Below are 8,177 nucleotides of genomic sequence, written 5' to 3' on the forward strand. Positions count from 1 at the left end.
ACAGGCAGGGGGACTTCATACAGGGGAAAATACAGTACAAGGTTGTCCCTTTTCTTGATGGTACAGAAGTAGTTTGAAACCTATTTCCAGGCTGGCTGAAGACTCTAGAAGAGCTGGGCTCCAGCTGCAGGTCCTCATCCACCTGCCAAATGTCGCAGTGCTAAGTCCCCAGCTCACTTTATCTCTAAAGCAAAAAAAAAAAAGAAGATGCTGTTGCAGTCTTTTGGCAAGAAGCAGCAGCTTTGTGCTCTGGCATTACAGGGCTATTTCTCCATCCAAAGATCTGGCAGCAGAGGCCTCCATCTGAAGACATCCTTCCAGTGCAGCAGTTTGGGTGGAAACACCAAAACCAGCCTGTTCATATTGTTTAGCTTCAGGTAGGGCCAGAAGCTGGTGGTGCCCGTTGAGCATCCTGTAATGCTGGGCACATCCAAACCGTCTCAGGAGGATGCGTTGCTACAACCACTTCTTGGGATTTTAGTATGAAATGTGAGAAAACTGTCAAAGCAAACAGCTCCTTTGGCAGCCTCCTAACCCCTCTGGCCCTTGGCCTTGCCTCTGGAGCAGCGCCAGCTGAGGGGGCCCATCCCACAGCTTCTCCCAGGGCATTTCGGGGAGTACCAGCTGCATCCTGCTGGGTCTGCTGATGGATGAGAGTCGGACTGCCCAGATGCCTCTGTCCTTAAAAAGGGTGCACCACCACAGGGATGAATCCTAGGGGTTTGTGCAGCGCCTCCCTGGACACTAATGCCAATGGAGGTGACAGCAATTTGGCTGCGGAAAGCTGGAAGCCAGGACAATAAAACAGGATTTTTTTTTTTTTTTGAGGTAGTAAAGCTCTTTTTTTTTTTTTTTTTTTTTAATTGCCAATAAATAGGAGAACTGTGGGGTTTTAAAAGTAGGAAGATGAGAGGATGAGTCAGACAGTTGCTGACCGCAGCTTTGCCTGCAAACTGGGGAAATGCAAAGAGAATAATTTCTGCGCTATAGAAATGTCTAATTATCATCTGCCATCTCAAATGCCTCCAACAAGAAACTCCTGCAGAGACCTTTGAAGCTATTTTAATGCGGAAAGTAGGAAAATACTCTGTCAAACTGAACCAAGATGCAGAATGTGATCACATAAATCCAGCGTCTTGGAGCACAGCCCAGATGTTTCTGACTTTGTTGGTTTTTGCTGCAGTTTAGCAATTCAGCAGAATCACGTTTGCAGCCCTGGATCTACTGGTTTTGGTAGCGATGTGACTTGAACTAATCGCTTATGTAAATAAACGTTTAAAAACCTACAGGAAGGCCGAGGCAACTGCGAAGAAAAATAATTACAATTAACTTCCAGTAATATATTAGGGGGTTGCAAATTATTATTATTTTTCCAATTCACCGAGGCTTTATTTTTAGAGGGGATAAAAAGCTGCTAAGCCTTCAATTCCTGACATTTCTCTTTGGAGTGAGAACAGAGCGATAGCAATTAACGGGGAGGTCTCAGGCATTGCCAATGGGCTGAGGCTTGTCCGGGCATTTTCATCTTTCATCCCCCTAAGAGAAAGAGGAATTTGTGCAAAGCCGTGCAAAGATAATTATTGGGAATGAAAAGAAGAACAGCATCGTTACGGCTTCAGAAAAAATAAAAGGGCTCACACCCAAGTATCGTGACCACTTTGGGAGACTAATATCTGGTGATACATTAACTTAATTAATTTACTGCATGCTGTTTTTGGGGACAGCTGTGTGCCCTGTACCTGAAGGCATCCTGCACATCCTGATGGGACAAGAGGATGAGTGCATGTCCATGGGCATCCCAGGTGCCAGGAGGTGTCTGCTGTCCACAGCCTTCCCCATCTCACCCTCAGAGGATGAGCACGAGCTCATCCAGCACCCCGAGCCCACCGCTGCCCGGCTCCCACCCCGAATTAGGCGGAAAGCCTTCCAGCTGGTGGGTGGATGGGGGCTCGCTTCAGACCTTTTAAGAAGCTGTTCATCATGTTCTTAGGAAGCGGGCTGATAACGCCTCCCATGGGACAGCCGTCATCACCTTCCCCGCTGGCAGCGGCGCTGGAAAGAGTTGCGAAAGAGCCGTAGGTACAGGAGCCCCGAAAACGAGTCTCACCAAAAGTTATCCTTGGTGGGACGGAGCTTCTTGCCTTGAAATATCATTTAAATTCAGCATCTCCGGTCAAAAGAAGAGAGTAAAGAGGCGCTTAGAAATGTTTATTAAATAAAGCCGGGTTTTAAATCCGTATTATTGTTGCAGGACACAATGGTCGTTACTGTTTTCGCTGGTAAGTGCCAGCGTGATTTAAAGCTGCTGACAGCACCAGACGCTCACAATGAAATCATCTCTCCCTCTCCTCCGCACGGCTCGGGCAGACACTCATTTGTATGTATGGGTTCAGCCTGTCTGCTGCGTCTGGCCAGAGCGACAGATACTAATGGCATATGTTAATTACAACCCAACAACTTCCTTTCATTGGGGTGTTTATTGACAGCCTCACTTCAGCCCATCGAGGCAGCTGGCGCGGGATGCTGGGGCTGCTTGGGGTCACGGGATCTCCTCCATTCGGGCCCGAGATGTTGCACCACATCGCTCCGTTGGGCAGAGAATCCAGCAGGTTTTGGGGTTTTTCCTCCCCTCTCTTTTCCTAAGGTCGCAGAGGGGTTGGAGAGGAAATGGGGGCTTGGGAGGAAATTCTCTTCGTGACTGCCAGTCTCCTGACTGCTCCGGGTGTAAATGGGGTTCAAATAGCTGGAAAATAACTTGATAATTTGGAATTTAGGGGGTAACTGATGAATGCAGCCAGACAGGTTTTGACAGGAACAAGAGGTACTGTTGTGTCATGCAGAGCCAGGACACGGAGACCCTAGTGTCCAATTTTTGAGCACAATCAAAGACAAATATTTCAAAGGCAAAAGCAAGAAATATTCAAAGCGACAATTAGGGATTAATATTTCAGGTGAAGTTTCCTTATCTCTCCCTTAACAAATGGTTTCCTGACATTGGAAAAATGAGAGAAAAAAATTACTTTTTAAGAAATAAAGGACATCATATTCTCATTTCTAAACCTCTCATCCTTATTGAAGAGCATCTATCCCAATTATTTCTTACGGCATGGTGGTCCAAGGTGGTCTGTTGCTTATACATCATACTTAAAAAGATACTCAAATCATGTTTCAGTTTGCTGTACTTGAATTTCCTGCAGTTTAAATAAAACTGCATAATTATAAATAATAACTCTGCATTGGCCAGGGGTCACAGCCAATGGAGCAGGGCTCCTACAGCCAGGTTCTGTAGACACACAGAGCAAACCCACCACAGTCAAGAAGTGAAACAAACTCAGATGCAGGACCACATGGAGACAGAACTGAGCAGTGCCAGCAGCCTGTTGCCTGCCGCCTTTTACAAAAATTACATTACTGAAAGGACATTTTCAGTTTTTGGTTTATAAGACATAGCTGCATGGATGATGGGAAGCTTTGAGGCAGCATGAAAGAAAAATATAAGTCTCAGCTTTTGTTTTTTGACTGGTTTTGATTAGCGTCAAGCCCTGTGTGAGGTACGCATGAGTGTGCCTCTCAGTGTGCATCAGGCTGCGTTTGGCATTTGGGGACTTCACTTAACGCTGTGCTGCTCTGGTGACTACGAGTTGTTAAGTCCCTGCATAATTCCCTACAGCCTTCACTCATCTGGAAGCAAAGCGTAATTAGCAGTTTTTGCCAACTCACTATTTAACTCTTTTATGGCCCTCTGTGTGGGTGTGTGTGCTTGTGTATGCTGTTCATTCACAAATATCCAAGCCAAAATGCTACATCTGCTTGAATTTGCTGAGATGTGCAAAGAGTTATAGCAGATTAGTGAAATCCAGCTGTCATGGAATCACAGAACCACAGAACCATTAAGGCTGGAAAAGCCCTCCAAGATCACCTGGTCCAACCATCCCCCTGCCACCAGTGTCACCCACTAAACCATGTCCCCAAGCACCACATCCAACGCTCCTTGAACACCCCCAGGGACAATGACTCCACCACCTCCCTGGGCAACCCGTCCCAGTGCCTGACTGCTCTTTCTGAGCAGAAATGTCTCCTCATTTCCAACCTGAGCCTCCCCTGGTGCAACTTGAGGCCATTCCCTCTAGTCCTATCACTGGTTACCTGTGAGAAGAGGCTGACCCCCAGCTCCCCACCCCTTCCTTTCAGGTAGTTGCAGAGAGCAATGAGGTCTCCCCTGAGCCTCTTCTTCTCCAGACTAGCACCCCCAGATCCTTTCTGTCTGTACAGCTTTCCAGCCACTCTGCCCCAAGCCTGTAGTGTTGCATGGGGTTGTTGTAGCTAAAGTGCAGGACCCATGTTAAGGACCTGTCCTTCCCTCACAGCTATTTTCTCTTCTTCCTTCTTTATCTCTAGTTTACCTTCTTGATTTTAAATATTTTATCTCCTGCTCTGACCAATTTTGTTGCACTACATTTATAAAATAAAATAATAATAATAAAAAAAATAAAAAACCTGCTTGAAACATGGAGGTCATAACAATGGCCAGCTGAAGAAGAGTTTCTATCTTATGTCAGTAGTTCATTGTCAAATTGCAGTGATTCACTTGACGCATCCCATTTGGCCCCAGAGGCTGTTACTGTTCAGCTCAACATCACTCAATGGGGGCATCTATAGGGTAGAGCCAGGCCAGGAGATGCTTCTGTGTGGCCTGCAACACGTAGAGGAGATGGAGAATGGCTCATCACCTTCTCACACCAGGGCATACTCTGCCCATGCAGGGCCACTTGTGTCTTGTTTCTGCTTTGTGTGGACCTAGGGCAGAGCTTGAAGGGGTTACCCATGGTCTCTAACACCCATGGTCCTCAAAAGGACTGTAAAAGTCTTATCTGGGATGACTAAGCCTGAACAGCAGAATAAACAATTTTTTTCATCATTTGCATGCAGCAAAATCCCCCCACACAATCACTTGTCACAGACACCGAACACAGGCCAGGAAGCATGTCAGATGAGCAAGGGTGCCTGGTTTAACAGCCTCTGGTGAGAATGACTTTGTTTCTCATTCAAAGACAAGACATTTAATTATCTGGTCATACATTGTTCTCACTCCCCATGCTACTGGGCTGATGGAACATTTTAGTTATTTATTGAGATGCGGGAAAGCCAAACCTCTTGAATACAACAGCAATGAGGAGTTTGCATGCATTCTACTGCTCCTCTGTATCTTATAAAACAAAAGGGAACTGCCCACAAGACAGAGGAAAAACAATTACTTTCAAGATGAGATAAGCACAGTAGATGCTGAACTATAACAACCATATAACCAGGATGTGCACGTGGGTTTAGGTTTTAATGAGAGTTTACAAAAAGAGCTAAATCCTGTCATTACTCCAGCACAAGGGCAATCATGTCAGCTGCACATCCCCACGGGCAATTGTGTGTTGAAGTGATTGTTTCAGTTCTCTGTGGTCTTGGATCTATTTTTATGTTAAAGGAAATGATAAAGGAAGAGCAGGAACATCCTCAGATGCCTTGTGCAGTGTTCTGCAGGACCGTGCCCTGTTCTAGAGTGCTTCACAGCACCCAACCATCCTGTGTGAGAGTCTCCTGCCGGGCAATCCCAGCTGTTACACAGATGTCCGTGTTTGTGCCTATGTACAGAGTCCCGACGTACATAACCACCAGCTACTCTAAGGAGTCTCCTCCCTCCCTGAAGTTATATCCTTTGTGTGCACCCATCGAGAAATCACGATGTGTGTTTTTTCAAGGGCAACTGGCAGGCTGGAAGAAGCAATGCAAGAGGAACTGGTAAGAGTTTGTCATGGGCCACGGAATAGGGAACGCAATGGATGAAGCAGCTGTGGCCCATTTCCCAGCAAAGCATGGTGGCTTTTCAGTTGTCTTGTCACCTCGGTGTTGGCCAGGGTCCTCACAGGCCCCAGGTGGAGCCAAATGCTCTCATCACCAGAAGATGCTGCTTCTGCAGAAGCTCTCTGGGCAGCCGCCTCTGCCTTCAGAAATGCTCTCCATCATGACCCCATGCTCCCAGGGGATGGCCTTTGAGGCAGAACTTCAGATGTTGTTTTCCAGCCTGAAAGCCTGAGCATTTTGAGGCTCGTTACCCACAGACCTCTTTTCTTTCCTCCTTCCTGCTCTGTGTATGAAACAAGCAAGGATTGGAACAGCCATGAGGCTGAGTTGCCAGTAAAAACATCCCCCCTAAATCCTAAAGGATTTGGGATATTTTCCTCCGGACTTCTAAGACCCTCCAAAGCACAGTGATTGTAGCAGCCTCTGAAATAAACGCTGTGGGCCGGGAAGTCTTGAATCAGGAACAGGAAGCACTGGCTGAACTGATAACCGAAATGCTACTTTAAAACAAGTCGGTGAATGCAGCAGGACAGCAGCAGGGCTTCTGCGAGGATGGGCTCTGCCTCACCCACCAGATTAGGTCCTATTAGGTCACCTGCATTAAGCAGCAGAGGCAATTAAAAATATGTATTTACATACTCATTGGCATTTAAAAAATGCTCCTCAGAAAAACAAATAGCAATGTGGGTAAAGTTCTGTCCTGGATAAAAATCGCCTATGATTGTGTAAAACGAGAGTGCAATTTCAATAAGGCAAAGACAGCAAATGGCTATAGATGTACTTGTGGGCAGAGCAGGAGGATGATCCTGATCAGCACAACAGGCAGCCCCAGAGGAGTTCATTACGATTTTTGCAGCCATCATGCTGAAGATGACTTTTAAAGGACAATTCAAAGAAATAGGTGGCTCTTTGGCTGTTCCCATGAATGAAGGAAGGCTCGGAGAAAATGCTGCCGGGTGTGGCAGAGAAGAGGACAAACCAGGCAATGGCAAAATATGGTGAGGACATCAATTTGCCCAGGATAATTGAACCTAGAAAAACCTGTGAGGTACTTCAGAGATGCGGCCCAAAAGGGCTGAAGGGTTATAGAAAGAGCAATAAAAAGATCTGAGGCATGGAAGAGACTGAAAGATTAAAAGACTCAAGTGGGAGTGATGGCAAATATGAAGGAACCTGACAGGATGACTTGAGATAGTACAAAACATGTCAGCTGAAGTAACACAGAGAAATTCAGCTGAACACATCATTTGCTTTTATTTAACACCAGAGCAAAGTGACATCAGATGGAAATGACAGACAGCAGGTATAAACATTCAAGAGTGAAGCGCTACTTTTGGAGAACAATGCAGGTTTTGCCTGCCATGACTGAACAGGTATTTTCTCATTGTGAGGAATGTTTTAACAATTCGTGTCCATAAAGAACAATTCTGTTTGAAATGTTTGAATCCTGTCTGCCTCTGGGCCCTGCACTGGCAATTCAATGCCAGAAGAGACCCCAGAGGAGACTGCGCATGCTCCAGTAGGAGGGACTGCACCCCGGAAGCTAATTTTAATAATCTATTTTTTTTAGAAGTAGTAATGAATATGTATTAGTCTAGGAGCATAAAAATCAGTTGCTTGATGTAATTGGTGTGCATCCTGGTGGAGCGGAGACTCCTGGTGCACCCAGCGCTGTTTGCTTACCTCTATTCCTTTATATCCTTTAATAAATCCTATTTTTCATTAAATTCTAATTTGAATCCTGAGCCATTTATAACATCATTCTGCCTGCACACGGGACCATGGATATGTGGCTTCTTGTTTCTCCTGAGACAGCAGCAGCAAGTGCTTCATTCATGACAGTGATTTCCATAAGGCAGTGCTGGAACTGATATTTCAGCCTGACTCCGCAGACAGCGGGCAATAACGTGACCAACAGGCCCAGCAGGAACATCGAGAGAAAGAAATGGTCTGTGAGCCACTTCAAAGGGTGATCCAATCAGTAACTGCTGAAGATTAGGGAAAAAAAATAATCCATGAACATTGTGCTCCAGATGTACTTGATTCTGGGATCCTTGCACTTTCTTGTCAGGTCTGGATGCAAATAACTCAACTGATTCAGCTGGAGAGCTGAGGTCCTGCATACTTAGCCAGTCTCAGGTGGAGATGCAGTGCACATAATGCACATACTACAGAAAGCCAGATACATTTTAAAAGCTTCTCCTTGTCCTTTGGGAAAAAGTGCCCAAATCCAGGGGTTTGCTACCAGGTAAAATGAAACAAAGATACAGTGGCCGTGGCTGGAGAGGATTTGGTTTGCACATGCTGCGTTATTATGCCTGAGA

The sequence above is a fragment of the Aythya marila genome (genome assembly GCF_965140915.1).
Source record: "Aythya marila genome assembly, chromosome: 1".
In the NCBI taxonomy this organism is placed as follows: domain Eukaryota; kingdom Metazoa; phylum Chordata; class Aves; order Anseriformes; family Anatidae; genus Aythya; species Aythya marila.